Here is a 17031-nt window from a genome sequence, read left to right as displayed (position 1 = left end):
AGAGAGAAGCCTTGGGTCCCACTGGTCCGAGCTCTGCGTGCTGAATCTAGAAGCTGCAGTCTCTAAGCCGAAACTAGCCCAGGCCTCACAGCCGCCTTCCCGCCGGTCTCCCACTGCCTTGGCGGGGCGCTGGCGCCCTCTGCTGGCCAAGTCTCGCTCTGCGCGCAAACGCCCCGGAAATCAGCCGGAAGTTCCCTGGGGCCCCACAGGAGTGAGGACCCACCTGGATTCACTTTGTCATTTTTTAGCTGCATGACCTTAAGAAAGCTAATGAACCTCAGAGCACTACCTGTGAAGTGGAAATAATAGCGCCTACACTTCAGGGTCGGTGTAAGGATTGCATAGAATACCGTATAGAAAGCACCCAGCACATTGTAGGTATGTTTAATGGTAGCGATTATTAATAATGCCCAACTCACATGGTGAGATGAGATCTGAGAAGCCTCCTTATAAAGGTAAGTGATAACCAAATCTTGTTGCAAGGCAGCTGGTGTGTTACTAATACATCATGAGGTGGTGGGCCCTCTGGGGACTGTCAGGAGACAGCCTCTGTTTTATTAGGAAATAAAACAGAATCTGGTCTGCTCCAGTTTTCTTCCTTTTATTTACTGCATTAGAAAACTTTCATTTTATTTATTGCCTATTCTGGGGGTTGAGGGTGAGGGGAAGGCATGACTCCAGCCAGGTAGGATACAAAAGTATCTCACCCCCCAGGAGGGGTTTGAGGACCGGCCCTCCGGCTTTTAGAGAAGGGCAGCTGGCTTCTGTTGCTAATGATTTGGATTTGGCTTTTAACAGAATATCAAGGTGAAAGTGAAAGGAGCTTTCCACTCCCTGGAGAGTCAAGAGGGTGTGTGTGGGGTGGGACCTCTGGGGGAATGAAGAGTGAGCGAGGGTGCTGGGGGGATCCCAGACCTAGGAATCAGATCTGGGGAAGGGGTCTGCAAGACCCCTCCATGAGTCAAGAAAAGCCGGTGGGTGGATGGTGAGAAGGACCAGTGAAGACACTGTTTGCTGGAGTTGTCCCAGCCAGTGGCTATGACTGAGACTGTCCCATGGCGTGTGCCCAGGGTCCTGCCATTGGATGATGGGACATTCTTTTTTTTTTTTTTTTTGAGACGGAGTCTCGCTCTGTCATCCAGAGCTGGAGTGCAGTGGCGCAATCTCAACTCGCTGCAGCCTCCACCTCCCGGGTTCAAGCAATTCTCCTGCCTCAGCCTCCCAAGTAGCTGGGATTACAGGCGTGGGCCACCACTTCTGGCTAATTTTTGTATTTTTAGTAGAGACGGAGTTTCTACTCCATCAGGCTTGTCTCCAGCTTCTGGCCTCAAGTGATCCGCTGCCTCGGCCTCCCAAAGTGCTGGGATTACAGACGTGAGTCACTGTGCCTGGCCTGGATGGAACATTCTGCTCTTTCTCCATCTGCTGCCTACCCATGATGTCTTGGGACTCCTAGAGCCCTAAAGGAAGCCCCTGGACACTCAGGAAGGTGTGGAGAGGAGTTCTCATACTTGCACTTTGGCGGAGGGCTCAGGAGAAACAGAGGCTGGCAACACCCCCTCACACACTGGTCCTCTGGAGGGCCAGTGTCCACAGACACTGTGGACTGAGTCCACAGAGAGGAAAGGGTCCTGCCTTCATCAGAACTGCTCAGCAAGCAGTTCCACCCCAGGGGGGTCCTGCGAGGTAAGGGAGGGGCAGCTAGCTAGGTGAGGGGCTGAGAGAGTGGGGAGGAGAAAGAGGGAAGAAGAGAGTGAGAGGGAGAGGGAGGGACTGAGCCGATTCTCAGCTCCTTGACCGTTTGCTGAGCTCTGTCTGAGTGGACAGATGGTCCCAAGTCAGGCCACACCAGAGTGGCCTTTCTGCTCCCCCACACCCCGCATTCCTCAACATTGCTGGCCCCGGAGAGACTTTCCTTCAGAGAAGCAAATGGCTGGGGAATGGTGAAAGACACTGCGGAGAAAAGAAAGCACAGCCTGCTGCCCTGGGAATTAACATGATTTAGGAGACCTGCAGGTCACCCCCTCATGACTAAAAGCCATCCTGGAATGAAGGTCTGTGGCTATTTCTAGGCAAAACTGTCTGATAAGATAAAATAGCTCAACTCCTGACCATTAAGTCGTGAAGGCCATGGCCATCGTAAATCTCATCTTTCCGGCCCTCTGGCCTGCATGCAGTGCAGCCCAGCCAGTCGGTGGCAGCCACCTTGGTAGGAAGGGCCCTCATCCTCCTGGCTGTGCCCCAAGGACTGGGCAGGCTTCAGTGCCAAGGGTAGTGCGAGCACTTGAAAGCCGCCCTGTATGTTTATTGTTTTCCCCAGGTGATCCAGAATTACTCCCGAACTCTACCAGCTGAAATCCTCCTCAACTCACATCAGACAAGATGGCCCTGCCACTTACCTGTCAGATCACTTTGGGCAGGTAAGCTCATTTTCCTGAATCTTTACTTCCACACCTTAAAACGTGAGCAATACTATCTCCCTGGCAAGGTTGTTTGTGAGGGTAAAATGAAACAATAATCACGGGTGCATCCTGGAGCTCTTTCTTACAAGGCGTGCCCCCAAATCTGTCCCCTCTTTCTGAGGATGCCCTTCCCCTATTGTCTCCCTGGCCATTTCCTACCCATTCTCAAGGGTCATGATCTCAAGGAGTTCTCCTGACTCACCCAGGCATATTGGATCTCCTGCGTACCGCTACGACTGCACACAGGTGCAGGAAATGGCTGTTTGCTTTGCGTTTGAGGAACTTGGAAAGGGAGACGTGGTAGGGAAAGTAGTGGTTAGGGGCACTTTCAGACTGAAGGATGTGGGTTGGGGAATATGGGATTCTTGGAGTTGAGGACGCCGCTTCTCTCCTCTCTAGCAAATGTGAGAAAGACCCTTCTGGACACTAAGCCTGCAATTCCACTGGTGGCTACCAGGTGTCCGTGGTGTCCTGGGGCAGGTGTAATGAGAGCGGGAGCCTGTGAAACAAAAAGCATTGTTTTTATAAATTCAGCACTCTTCAATCCCTATTAATAAGGTTAGCAGTGCAGTTCTTGCGTCTCCTGCCCTGCCTCACCTTGCAATCATATTCATTGGCATTCCTTTCTTCCAAGAACCCACCTAGGAGGCCTTGCAGGAGATATCTCTGGTGCTGGCTGTTCCTGCAGTCTGAAAAGCCAGTTAAGATACAAATATGTGAGAGGACACTGCTTGAATCTGATTTCATTTTTTAAAAAGTTTAATTATTCACAGACTTTGCTTCTTTCTGACTAGTAATGTGACACCTGTGACTCAGTTCAAGATGGTGTGTGGTGACCTTGCAGTTGAGAAGCACTGAGCGCTATAGCCATGCCAAGGAGGTTGCCCTCCTGGGACCAGCAAAAATTCCATCCAGGAGGCCATCTCTGTCAGGCTTGTCCTGACTATCTTTTTGCAGAGGCGGCAGAGTGGAGTGGTTAAAAGCATGATTCTGGAGCCCAGCTACCTGGGAGCAAAGCTCGTCTCTACCACTTACCAGCTCTGAGAGCTTAGGCAAGTGGCCTATTCTCTCTGTGCCTCTGAGTTTTCATCTGTGAAATGGGAGTAACAATAGTCCTGTCTCACAGGGTTGCTGGGAGGCTTGAATGAGTTAATGTCCATGGGGTGCTGAATCAGTGCCTGGCATACGGTGAAGGCCATGTGAGCAGTAAATATTATTATTATTAGAAAGGTTGGCTGGGCGTGGTGGCTCACACCTGTAATCCCAGCACTTTGGGAGGCTGAGGAGGGCAGATTACGAGGTCAAGAGTTAGAGACCAGCCTGGCCAACATGGTGAAACCCCATCTCTACTAAAAATACAAAAGACATTAGCCGGCATAGTGGTGCGTGCTTGTAGTCCCAGCTACTCAGGAGGCTAAGGCAGGAGGATCGCTTGAACCCGGGAGGCAGAGGTTTCAGTGAGCTGAGATCACGCCACTGCACTCCAGCCTGGGCAACAGAGTGAGACTCCATCTCAAAAGAAAAAAAAAAAAGAAAGAAAGAAAGAAAAAAAGAAAAGGTCCCAACCTACTCACTTATTGTTCAGTTGCATCAAATGCTAGGTTCAGTGTATTGTTCTTGTAAGATTAGAAATGGAGAGATGGGTCAGAAGGGGTTGGTCAAAACAGACCTCTCAACCCAAGCAGACAGGGCTGGCTTCATGGCCGGGCAACCGTGCAGGACCCAGGGCTCTAAGATAAGAAGGGCACATAGTTTAATGCTTTGCTGTCCTGATACTGTTTTTTTTTTCTTTTTTTTTTTTTTTTTTGGAAATGGAGTTTCACTATTGTCACCCAAGATAAAGTACAATGGCGTGATCTCAGCTCACTGCAATCTCTGCCTCCTGGGTTCAAGCAATTCTCCTGCTTCAGCTCCTTGAGTAGCTGGGATTACAGGCATGCACCACCACACTCAGCTAATTTTTGTATTTTTAGTAGAGACGGGGTTTCACCATGTTGGCCAGGCTGGTCTCGAACTCCTGACCGCAGGTGATCCACCCACCTCGGCCCCACAAAGTGCTGGGATTACAGGCATGAACCACCGTGCCTAGCTGATATTCTTAATTTATGAAGGAAGGGCCCCAAATTTTCATTTTGCACTGGGCCCACAAATAACGTAGCAGGTCCCACAAACAAATTCATCTAGATTCAGAGGGCCCCTTGCCTTCCTCCTCTGCTCACATTCGTTCCTTTCTCCCATCACAGGTGGGTACCCTACCTTGGGGGATTTGCCCCAGAATAAGCCTTTTTTTTCCCTTCTAACATTTTAATGAAAAATTTCAAGTGTATAGCAATGTTGAAAAGATTTTATAGTGAGCACCCATACACCTGCCACCCAAAGTCTACCATTAATGTCTTCTGGACTTACTTTTGCCGTCTTATTCATACTCTGCCTGGACTGTCCTCAGCTACAGGACTCACATCTCTTGCCGACAGCTCTAAGGCTTCCAGTCCTGCTGTCTGGACCAAGAAAGGCTTCCTGGGCTCTGAGTGTCAAATGGCGGCCTTCAAGGAAGGGGAATGGTGGAAAAGGCCGTGGGGGGTTTTGGAGAAATTACTAGGGAAAGACTGGCACAAAAGTTCCACCAGCCCAGGCAATGGGGGGTACAGAACCCATAAGATGAGTTCTAGAAAAGCAAGGAAGGTTTCGTTCTGGAGTTTGTGGACTGAGGTTTCCATTTGTGACCAGGATTCTCATTGGTTCCTTATGTAGTTTCTTATGCCCTGCATAGTCTTCTAAGCATTTCTCACAGACGTGGTCGGGGGGCGAACACCAGCAGCCCTGAGAGGTGGCCAAAGAGGAGATTCTTCTCTCCACTTCACATCTTAGGAAACTGAGTCTCAGAGGTTCCTTCCCTGGCCTGCCCACAACCCCAGGGCTAAAAGAGGCAGACCAAGCCCAGGGCCTTGAACCCCAACAATGGGCCTCTTTCTTTTGATCCCATGATAGGGGTGCAAAAGCATTGCATTCCCCTGGGTAATTTGAAGAAAAAACCCAAAAAACTCCAACTTTGTCTCCAGGAAAAAGAGGGTGTCTGGGCTGTGATTTACCTCTGAGGGTGTGGTTGCACTGAGCGTGATCACACTTCAAAGGGTTAGATCTCATTTCTCTGCCTTTCTAACTTGGGCCCAGGTCTCAGAAATGTATGGACTCCCTCACAGCCCCTCCCAGCATCCCTGCCCCCTCCCAACTGCCTTGGGCAGGTGACACCTGTATTATTGCTAAGGGTTAAAAAGCCCCTGAATCAATAAAACCCATTAATGAGTGTTGGTACCTCGAAGGCTACAGATAAATCCCTTCTACTCAGTGAGTTCAATCCCATAAAACAGCTCTCCCCTTTCAATCCTAGCATTCATTTGATAGAAAATGTGGAGAAATTTTAAAAAGGTGACTTACTAATTGCCTGTAAAATAAAAGGCAGATGGAAGCTTTATTACAGTTGAAGGAAGTCGGGAATATTAAGGTAAAATGTCAAATAACAATTGATTTTCCTTAGACATAAAGGGGCGATTTATGGCTTCCTAGTTACTACAAACGAGAAATTATTTGAAGTTCTAAAAAGTATGAGGAGAAATAAAGATTAAATAGAAGATGAAATCATAGGGATTTCTCTAGGAGGTGACTTCAGTGCCCCTGGGGACTAGAATTCATGTGGCCAGCGGCCTAGCCAGCTGGGGCTTGGCAGTTTCAAGATTTAGAGGCAAGGTGTCTCTGAGGAGCGGGGAAGCGGCTGTTTGCTTTGTGTCTGAGGAACTAGGAAAGAAAGATGAAGATAGGGAAAGCTGTTGTTAGGGCCAATTTCAGACTGAGGGATGTGGGATTAGGGGATTCTTGTGGATGGGCCTATAGCTCTGCTCCCTGACTAGCAGATACTGGGGATCTGGGGAAGGGAAGGGTGAGCTGCCTTTCCTGGGACTTCGATGGCGTCCTTACAGTCAGGGGACACTGTCCTTGCTGGGTCCCGGACATCAGTGTCTATGTATCCCTGCAAGCCACAACACTATCCAGGCCCTGTGGTGGCTTTGCTTGGTCTGGGCCAACCTGGTCTCCACACTGACAGCCAAAGACGAGGAGAGGAAAAAGAACTCACGGCTAGGCGTGGTGGCTCCTGCCTGTAATTCCAGCACTTTGAGAGGCCGAGGCGGGTGGATCCCTTGAGCCCAGGAGTTTGAGACCAGCCTGGGCAACATGGCGAAATCCCCGTCTCTACAAAAAACAGAGAACAATTACCCAGGAATGGTGGTACTCTGGAGGTTGAGGTGGGAAGATGGCTTGAGCTCGGGAGGTTGAGGCTACAGTGAGGTGTGATTGTGCCACCGCACTCCAGCATGGGCGACAGAGCAAGACACTGTCTCAAAAAAAAGGCTCATTTCCAGGCTGCCAGGCTTATGTTAGCCTGGGGTCCCGCAGGAGCTGACCTGAGACAAGTACTTGAGGGCAAGTTGTTTGTTTGAGGGATGCTCACAGGAAGCTCCAGTAGGAGGGTAGGGAGGTGACCCAGGGAAGGAAGGCAGCTTACAGGGGCGTGTTGTCAGGAAGGGCACCCCGGTGGGTGACGGAAGCTTAATTTTGCTGGGAAACTCAGGAGCCAGCATGGAACCTGCACCTCAGAGTTATCCCACTGGAAGGATGAGGGAGCGGGTACTTATACACCAACTCCATCCCCGTCCTTTGTTAAGGCTGCTGGATGGAGTGGGTGGGACACTCATTCTTCAGCACTCCCAGGGGCCCTCAGGCTGTCAGAAGTTAGGTCCGTTGGGCTCCAGGATGAGGGGACCCCCAGAAGATGCGGGAGGGCGTCCGCAGCATCTGCCTCTGTGCTTTCCCTGTTTATGTGAATCCTCATAATTCCCGCCACATGCAGATCAGAGCCCCCAGCTTTATGGAAGAGAACACAGGTTTGGAGAAGATAAAGAGCATTCCCACAACTAGGAGGTGGGGAAAGCTAGGAGTTCAGCCCAGAGCTCCCTGACTTCAAAGTCCATTCTCTTTCTACTTCCTGATTTTCTTTTTTTTTTTTTTTTTTTGAGACGGAGTTTCACTCTGTTGTCTAGGCTGGGGTGCAGTGGCACAAACTTGGCTCACTGCAGTCTCTGCCTCCTGGGTTCAAGCAATTCTCCTGCATCAGCCTCTCGAGCAGCTGGGACTACAGGCGCCCGCTACCATGCCTGGCTAATTTTTTGTGTTTTTAATAGAGACAGGGTTTCACCGTGTTGGCCAGGCTGGTCTCGAACTCCTGACCTCAGGTGATCCGCTTGCCTTGGCCTCCCAAAGTGCTGGGATTACAAGCATGAGCCACTGTGCTCGGCCTACTTCCTGATTTTTGTATAAGACACATCCCAGCAGCGTGGTAGACTGAAGACTCCTGGGCCCACTCTCAGAGATTCTGCTCTGGCAAGGATGTGTTTATTGGTGAGAGGGGTGTCCAGGAATACGTGCCTTTTTTTTTTTTTCTAGAGACAGGGTCTCGTTGTCCAGGCTGGAGTGCAGCGGTGCAATCATAGCTTACTGCAATCTCAAACTTCTGGGTTCGAGCAATCCTCCTATCTCAGCCTCCTAAGTAGCTGGGACTACAGGTGCACGCCACCATGTCTGGCTAATTTTTAAATTTTTTCTGGAGTTGGGGTCTTGTGATGTTGCCCAGGCTGATCTTTAACTTCAGGCCTCAAGAGATCCTCCCACCTTGGCCTCCCAAATTTTTGGGATTACAGCCATGAGCCACTATGCCCAACTAGAATATGCACTTTTTTTTTTTTTGAGACCGAGTTTTGCTCTTGTTGCCCAGGCTGGAGTATAACGGTGCAATCTCGGCTCACCGCAACCTCCCCCTCCCAGGTCCAAGCGATTCTTCTGCCTCAGCCTCCTGAGGAGCTGGGATTACAGGCATGTGCCACCACGCCAGGCTAATTTTGTATTTTTAGTAGAGATGGGGTTTCTTCATGTTGGTCAGGCTGGTCTTGAACTCCTGACCTCAGGTGATCAGCCCCACCTGCTTTGGCCTCCCAAAGTGCTAGGATTACAGGCATGAGCCACCAAGCCTGACCTTTTTTTTTTTTTTTTTGAGACAGAGTCTTGCTTTGTCGCCCAGGCTGGAGTGCAGTGGCACGATCTCGGCTCACTGCAAGCTCTGCCTCCCAGGTTCATGCCATTCTCCTGCCTCAGGCTCCCCAGTAGCTGGGACTACAGGCGCTTGCCACCACGCCCGGCTAATTTTTTGTATTTTTAGTAGAGATGGGGTTTCACCATGTTAGCCAGCATGGTCTTGATCTCCTGACCTCGTGATCCACCTGCCTTGGCCTCCCAAAGTGCTGGGATTATAGGCGTGAGCCACCGTGCCCGGCCTTTTTTTTGTTGTTGTTGAGACAGGATCTTGCTTGGTTGCCCAGGCTGGAGTGCAGTGGCCTGATTACAGCTCACTGCAGCCTCAATCTCCTGGACTCAAGCAATCCTCTCACCTCAGCCTCTTGAGTAGCTGGGACCACAGGTGTGTGCTACCACACCCAGATAATTTTTGTGCTTTTTGTAAAGACAGGGTTTCAACATGTTGCCCAGGCCGGACTAAAATTCCTGGGCTCAAGTGATCCTCCTGCCTCAGCTTCCCAAAGTGCTGGGATTACAGGTATGTGCCATCGTCACCAGCCAGAATATGCATTTTCTTTTTTTCAGACGGGGTCCCACTCTGTTGCCCAGGCTGGAGTGCAGTGGTGTGATCTCAGCTCACTGCAACCTCTGCCTTCTGAGTTCAAGCGATTCTCCTGCCTCAGCCTCCCAAGCAGCTAGGATTACAGGTGTCTGCCATGACATCCGGCTAATTTTTGCATTTTTAGTAAAGATGGGGTTTCACCATGTTGGTCAGGCTGATCACAGACTCCTGACTGCAAGTGATCCGCTTACCTCGGCCTCCCAAAGTGTTAGGATTACAGGCATGAGCCATTGTGCCTGGCCGAATATGCACTTTTAATAAGCATCAGCCAGGCTAGGCAGGCCGGGGCCACACTCGAGAACATCTGCACCACAGCCACTGGCTACCTGCCCCTTTTTCCATAAGGTTCCACTGCCCTCTGTCCCCTCTATATGGGTCTGTTCTTCAGGTTCTTCCCTGGGAGCTCTCTGAGTGACGTAACTGTCCCCAAGTGCTGAGAGATGGAGAGAGGAATCACCAGACTGGAGCAGGCCCCCAGAGCGGAGATGGGAAGGGGAGGCCGGTGTTCTGAGGCTCCCGAGGCAGTGAGAGGTGACCGGAGGCAGTGAGAGGTGACCGAAGACAGTGGCTGAGAACCAGGGAGGGGCTGCAGGAAAAAGCCCTGGGCGCAAGTCGCTCTTTCCTTAGCGTCTTTGAGAGGAGGGATGGGGAAAGGTGAGGTACTAGGGAAAACCATCTGGAAGGGGGTCAGGCTGCAGAAAAGCTGCAGGAGTCTGGAGGACTAAGAAAACAGTGGAAGACCCCACTGCAGCCCAGCATGTGAGGGTGAGAGCGTCATGAACGAGGGAAGAGCAGGCAGGGGGTGGTGGCCTTGTGGCCTCTGGAGAGGAGGAGCCGCATGACTCTGGGGTGATCTGGGGTGACCCTCAGGGTAAGAGTACCTCCCTAGCACTGAGTACAGAGGGAAGCCTACACTGCCAGGTGCAGTTTCCCTGGCAATGCTTCTCCTTCTAACACTATGTGAGTTTCCTAGTGCTGCTGTAACAAATTGCCATAAACCAAGTGGCTTCAGAGAACACAGACGGACTATGACAGTTGTGGAGGGAAGAAGTTTGAAAAGCGGGGTGCCCGCAGGCTGCAGTGCTTCTGCAGGCTCCAGGGAGAATCTGGTCCTTGCCTCTTCCAGCCTCTAGAGCCTGCCGCACTCCTTGGCTCATGGCCCCATGTCATTGTAGCCTCTGCTTCTGCCATTACATCTCCTCCTCTGCCTCTCCTGCCTCCCTCTGTCCTTTATAAGAACGCTTTTGAGTATATTGGACCCATCTGGATAGTCCAGGATAAATCCCTCCATCCTCATATCCTTAATTTAATCACACCTGGAAGGTTCCCTTTGCCACATAAGGTAACATATTCACATTGGGACAGTTAGGGGATTGGGATGTGGACATCTTTTGAGGTGGGAAGAAGGAGCTGGGGTTCTTTTTAACATTTTTTTGAGACAGGGTCTCTGTCACCTAGGCTGGAGTGCAGTGGTGTGATTGAGACTCACTGCAGCAGCCTCAACCTCCTGGGCTCAAGTGATCCTCCCACCTCAGCTTCCTGAGTAGCTGGGACTACAGGTGTGCACCACCATGCCCAGATGATTTTTGTATTATTTTAATATTTTGTACACATGGAGGTCTTTTAATGCTGCCCAGGCTGGACTCAAACTCCTGGGCTCAAGCAATCCTCCCGTCTTAGCCTCCCAAAGTGCTGGGATTACAGGTGTGTGCCACCACACCCAGCCCGGACCTGGGGTTCTTGTCTCATGTCAGCCTTAGCAATCTGGGTGACCCTGGGCAAGGCCTATCCCCTCTCTGGGCCTTTGTTTCTCCACCTGTGCAATGAGGCTGTTCCCTCTGGCTCCTTCACTCTGAGTTTTTCAGTTGGGAGAATATCTTGGCAGGGAGCAGAGGTGGTGGGGGGGTGGTTGTCATTCCATTTCAGGGCCTCTCAGAGTCCCACCGTGGTGTGCACTGTGTGTGTGTTTAATTTTCTACATTTGGATGTGATCCTAATCCAATAAATGCTTAGGAGATTTCTATAGAATAGATTAATTTTTACTAGAAAAAAATATAATTGGCTGATGTTAAGGCTACTGCCCTGACAAATCTGCCTTGGCCATATATCTGAGAAGGTAAAAGACCCACTACGCTTGCACATAAATATGCCATCTTCCCCACAGGCCCCGGAGAAGCACCCCGGGGAGGTTTCCCTCGGTGATTTATTCTTCATTAATAAGCTCTATGCTATATTAGGATCAGATTTATGACTCTGCCTTTCTAATATTTCTGACATTTCATCTGAAAAGAATTACAAATGAAATCTTGAAACTTTGCCACTTCTCCCTGCTAGTGCTCTGGCACTCTGTGTCCAAGGGGAGATGGTGAGCTGGGGAGACCCCAAGAAGCAGGGACAGAGGCATGTTTCTCAGGGAAAGGAGCGATCAGCTTGACTTTGGGAGAACTTTATTCAGTTTGCAAGCAGCTTGGGAGGTGAGCGGTTCAGGCGAGAAGGCTGCAGACCAGACCACAAGCCCAGCAGCAGCAGCGATGCCTGTAACATGTATGAGATGGTGGCAGGCACATTCATTCATTCAACAGCTATTTGTTAAGCACTTTACTGTGTGCCAAACACTGTGCTGCTTGGTGCTTGGGATACAGGAAAGAATAAAAGTGAAGCAGTGACGAAGATCTTGGCCTTCATGCTTATGGTGTTCTAGCAGAGGTAGGGGAGTGTCAAGCACTGATGAATGAAAATCCTGAATAGGTAAAATATATCATATGTTCACACGTGGTAAGGGCTATGGCAAAACAGAAACAAACCCTCCACACAGGGAAAAGGGAACCAAGAGTGCCGGGTGGTCAAGTTGCAATGTTAATTAAGAAAGCACTTCAACTCATCAACTCAAGGAACCGTATTATCCCCATTTTACAGATGAGGACGGAGGCTCAGGGTGGATTAGGAGCTACACAAAGACATGAAGGGAACTTTGCACAACTTGAAAGTTTGCAAAGTGCCGTCTGAGCCATTAGTCTCCCTTCTCCCCACTGACTGCACTACCACAATCACATGGGGACCATAAAAATACTGTTGCCTGGGTCCCGCTCCCCTGAGGGTTTGATTCAATTGGTTTGGATGCAGCCTGGGACTTGGCATGTGACTCTTGTGGTGCCAGGACTAAGAATCTTGTGTGAACTCCCAGCACAGCCTCTCAGGCCTCTATTTTCTCACCTGCAAGATGTGGGTAAAAATATTCACCCTGTACTGCAAGAGGATGTCAGGAGTGAAGGCAGAAACACAGCACCAGCCCTCCAGGACCCCCAACTCCTCCCCCACCCCAATCCTTCACCCCTGTTGTACCTTCTGACCTCAAAGTGGCTCTGATTATTTCACTCCCACAGGCCACTGGCTCAGAGGTATAGAGCTCACCTGTGGCAGATGGAGATGTGGATCTGAGGCTTCTGATGCTGCCACACCCAGCGGCGCCCCCCAAATTCCGGGCCCCTGGATGACATCTGGTCTGTTCCTGCAGCATCAGAGCACAATAGAGCCAGCCACCAGTCCCAGCCCTGCCTGCATCCCATCCATTCCTGGGTGCCTAACCCCGAGGATCCCCTGGCAGTATGATGCGGACCTGTCTTGGATCCCAGGGATATGCTGGCCACGGGGAGGAGCCGGAAACCAACCTTTGTGTCACTGTGTAGTGACAAGTGCCTTTGGAGGTCACAATAGACAGTGGTGATTTCTACCACTGCCCCCAGCAGCCAAGGTGGCAGAGGAGCCCTGTCAGTCACCCCCATTCTGTTCATGGTCTCACGGTGGGCTCCACATGGGGGGTGGCAGCCCTCTCCCCCACCTCACCCCACCCCTTTCGACAGATAGGGTAATACAGATACAAATAACACCAAAAGATTGAGTTGCTGGGCAGAAAGGGACCAAAGGCCAGTGTGTGTGTGAGGGGTGGGGGGGAGGGCAGGAGAGGAGCAGCAAAAGGCTGTGACCGCCTGGCTGAGCACTGGATACTCACTGAAGGGCAGGGAGGCTTCCTGGAGGAGACCTGGCAGGGGCTGAGGGAGTGAGGCCAGGCATGGGGGTTTGGAGGGACCCCAGGCATGGCATGCCTCCATTCCTCCCTGTGCTATCCACTCTATATAAGGGGTGCTCTGCAGGGAGACAGCTTGCATTCAAGCAGGGAGGCAGGGAGGATGAGAGGCAGAGAGGAGCCCAGCTGGGTTGATGGAAAGTCTGGGAAATGCAGGAAATCCAGGAGGGGGAGAATGATTCCAAGCTGTGGCCTGTGATGGGCCTTGAAACCAGGTGTAGGCACTTGGATCTGATCGCTGGGGAGCCAGAGCTGCTTCCTGAGCAGCAGAAGGGCAGGATGCGAATCAGACTAGGGGCAGTGGGAGGAACCGAGAGGCCTCAGGTCACCGGAGAAGATGCACAGGGCCGGGAGGCAGAGATGCTCCTGTTTACTTGCTCTGGGGCTCAGGACAGTCAGTCACCCTGAGCTTCAGACTCAGCTCACTCATTTTGCAGAGATCCTGACGGCGATGCTTCAGGATGATTGGGAAGAGTCAATGAGGTAAAATATGTGAAACATGCCTTGAAAACTACAAACCACAGCACACGTTCTGTTTTTGCTTCTGCTTGACGGACTCAGTGAGATGGTGGGGACAAGAATTAGAGAAGCCCATGAGGAGGCCAAGGGGCACCAAATAGACCCACCGAGGACCAGTGGGGACTTAGAGAAAGGATGAGTCAGAGAGAAATGACAGGAGCAGAAGGCAGGCCTTGTATGGAGGATGAAGGTGAAGATCATACACCATTAAACTTGAGAAAGAGGCGGGAGGAGCTGCCATTTCTTGAGTCTACTGGATGCCAGCAGTAGTGCTGGGCAAGGGCTTAACAGGTGGGGAAATCGAAGCACAGAGAGGTTAAGTAGCTTGCCTAAGATCACCCAGTTAGTAAGTAGCAGAGCCTGGTAGCTTAACTCCAAAGTCTTTGTACTAAAGCCAGATTTTCCAAATTTGCCCAACTGTAAGAATCACCTGGGCCTGTAATCCTAGCATTTTGGGAGGCTGAGGTGGGTGGATCACCTGAGGTCAGGAGTTTGAGACCAGCCTGGCCAACATGGTAAAACCCCTGTCTACTAAAAATACAAACAATTAGCTGGGCGTGGTGGCAGGTGCCTGTAATCCAAGCTACTTGGGAGGCTGAGGCAGGAGAATTGCTTGAACCCCAAAGGTGGAGGTTGCAGTGAGCTGAGATTGCGCCATCACACTCCAGCCTGGGCAACAAGAGAGAAATGCCATCTCAAAAAAATAAAAGCCCAGGAGTTTATTACAGATGCATATTCCCAGGCCCCTCCCACGGAGGTTTTGAGTTAGTGAGTCCAAGGCCTTCTGCCTCTTCCCAATGTATTCATTATGCACCATCATTACTCTTGTTCAGATACAATGTGAGTGATAGCTTGTCTCTGGCAGCACAGCACCCACACCCAACCAATCCAGACCTCAGTCATGAGGGTGCCAATCACAGCTAACATTTTTTTTTTTGAGACGGGGTCTTGCTCTGTCACCCAGGCTGGAGTGCAGTGGCGCGATCTTGGTTCACTGCAGCCTCTGCCTCCTGGGTTCAAGCGATTCTCCTGCCTCAGCCTCCTGAGTAGCTGGGATTACAGGCACCTGCCACCACACCCGGCTAATTGTATTTTTAGTAGAGATGGGGGTTTCACTATGTTGGCCAGGCTGGTCTTGAACTCCTGACCTTGTGATCCACCTGCCTCAGCTTCCCAAAGTGCTGGGATTACAGGTGTGAGCCACCGCACCTGGCCCACATAGCTAACATTTAGTCAGCACATACAGGGCCATGCTCATCATTTTTTGCGCACAATGCCATTTAACCTTCACAACAGCCTGTGAGAAGGTGTGTTAGCCTCATTTTACAGAGGAAGAAACTAAGGCCCAGAGAAGTTATGCAACTTGCCCAAAGTCACACAGCTTGAAGGACCTGAGGTGTAACCCGTTTCTACGGGGTCTGAATCCTCCTTACCACCCCTCTCTCCCCTGACTCCCAGGTTGTGTTTGGTGTACTTGGGTAGTGTCCAGCCGACAAATGAGATTTTTTAGCTTCAGACAGTCTATGCCATGTAGAAATGCACCCAGGACTGTGCATATTAGGGAGGTTTGCAAATGTGTTCACATTAGATAATTTTTCTCAAAATGCCCCTCACTGAACTTCTGTCATGCAGTATGTACTGAGCACCTGCCTCTTGCTAGGTCCCGGGAGAGAGGACGAAGAGGGCAGAGCCCCCACCCTCAGGGGACCTGAAAAATGGGAGTCCTTTGTGCTCATGGAAGCAGGGCCTTGGGGCCTCAGCACTATGGACATTTGGGGCCGGGTAATTCTTTGTTGTGGGGGGCTGTCCTGTAGATTGCAGGATGCTCTGCCGCATCCCTTGCCCCTGCCCTCTAGAAGCCAGTAGCACCCTCCAGTTGTGACAGCCGTAAAATGTCTCCAGACATTGCTCCCAGTTGAGAGCCACTTCATTAAAGAAAAAAAAAAAAAAGACTTCTGTATCCTCTATACATGGACTGAATTTCACTGACATTTCTCTAAAATAACTGAATCTATTTCTATACTCATTTTTTTTTTTACCAGCTGCCATTTTATTTATTTTTCTTTTCTTTCTTTTTTTAAGAAACAGGGTCTCACTCTGTCACCCAGGCTGGAGTGCAGTGGCGCAATTATGGCTCACTGCAGCCTCGACCTCCTGGGCTCAAGCAATCCTCCCACCTCAGCCTCCCCAGTAGCTGGCACGCCACCGTGCCCGGCTATTTATTTTATTTTATTTTTTTTGTGGAGACAGGGTCTCCCAATGTTGTTCAGGCTGGTCTCAAACTCCTGGGTTTAAGCAATTCTTCTGCCTTCATTTCCCAGAGTGTTAGGATTGCAGGCGTGAGCCACTGCACCCAGCCATTTTATTTCTTAACAAAGCACAAATCAAATGTACAATGCAGCTAGATTTTCCTTTATAAATAATGTCTAATGGATTTGTTTCTGTCAGCTGCCTAGAACATTCTGGTATCCCAGACAGAAGTGCAACACCAGGTGGAGGCGTTGCAGCTGAGAAGTTCTGACCAGCATACCAGCACCCCCTTAAAAGCTGTCTATACTTGTGGTTCTCAGCTAGGCTGCCACAGAATCGCCCAAGTCTTAAAAAAACAGGTCTCTGTCCTACTGCTTGAGATGCTGGTTCTCTAGGTCTGAGGCTCTGGCCCCTGTGTGTTTTTAAAACTTTACAAATAATTTAAAAGCGCCTTCAAGTCCATAACAACAGAATATTTCCCTCCACTCCTCATTGTCCTGGAGTTCTCTAACAGTGCAGTTCTACAGCTGGACACGCGATGTCGCTTTTCAGCCACAGTTCTCACTAAGCGGCCCCACAGGGCGGCAGGTGCCTTCTGCAGAGAGAGAGAGATGGCCTTGGCTGACAGGCCAAGACCGGGCATCCTGGCTCCTCCTGTGTACAGACTTTTCACAGATGTGAACTCTTCCTACTCCCTGTCTTCTCCTGCCCCCAAATGAAGCCTCTCAGCTGGCAAGAGCTGAGAACTACCAAGCGAGCCATTGCTAGTTTCTATTGTGTTTGGAACCACAAAAGGCAGAATTATTAAGGCTGTAAAGGACCTCAGAGCATCTGGTGCAGTGAGTTTCAAACTTGTAAAAATCTGATGTGATCTCGGACAAGTCACTTAACCCTCTGCCTCAATTTCTTCATCTGTAAAATAGGATAGGAATATATCTTGCCCGTCTGATTGTTATGAAGACAAAGAGAACAAA

General features: G+C 50.4%; 2 long non-coding RNA genes across 2 annotated transcripts in view; one reads left to right on the top strand and one right to left on the bottom strand.

Moving 5' to 3' along the window:
- LOC129533748 (uncharacterized) overlaps window positions 1-17031 on the top strand; it is a 28847-nt gene continuing 11816 nt past the window's right edge. The window contains exons 1-2 of the long non-coding RNA XR_008680113.2: window positions 1-455; window positions 2321-2420. This is a non-coding gene — a long non-coding RNA (uncharacterized lncRNA). The remainder of the gene's footprint in view (window positions 456-2320; window positions 2421-17031) is intronic.
- LOC134758453 (uncharacterized) lies at window positions 11635-12823 on the bottom strand. The gene is made up of 2 exons (XR_010133651.1): window positions 12616-12823; window positions 11635-11944 (listed from the first exon to the last, which is right to left on the bottom strand). It is a non-coding gene; the product is annotated as an uncharacterized lncRNA (long non-coding RNA).

This window comes from Gorilla gorilla, chromosome 4 (assembly GCF_029281585.2).
Source record: "Gorilla gorilla gorilla isolate KB3781 chromosome 4, NHGRI_mGorGor1-v2.1_pri, whole genome shotgun sequence".
In the NCBI taxonomy this organism is placed as follows: Eukaryota; Metazoa; Chordata; class Mammalia; order Primates; family Hominidae; genus Gorilla; species Gorilla gorilla.
Note: the sequence above shows the minus strand (reverse complement) of the source record. Positions and strands in the feature narration are given on the sequence as shown.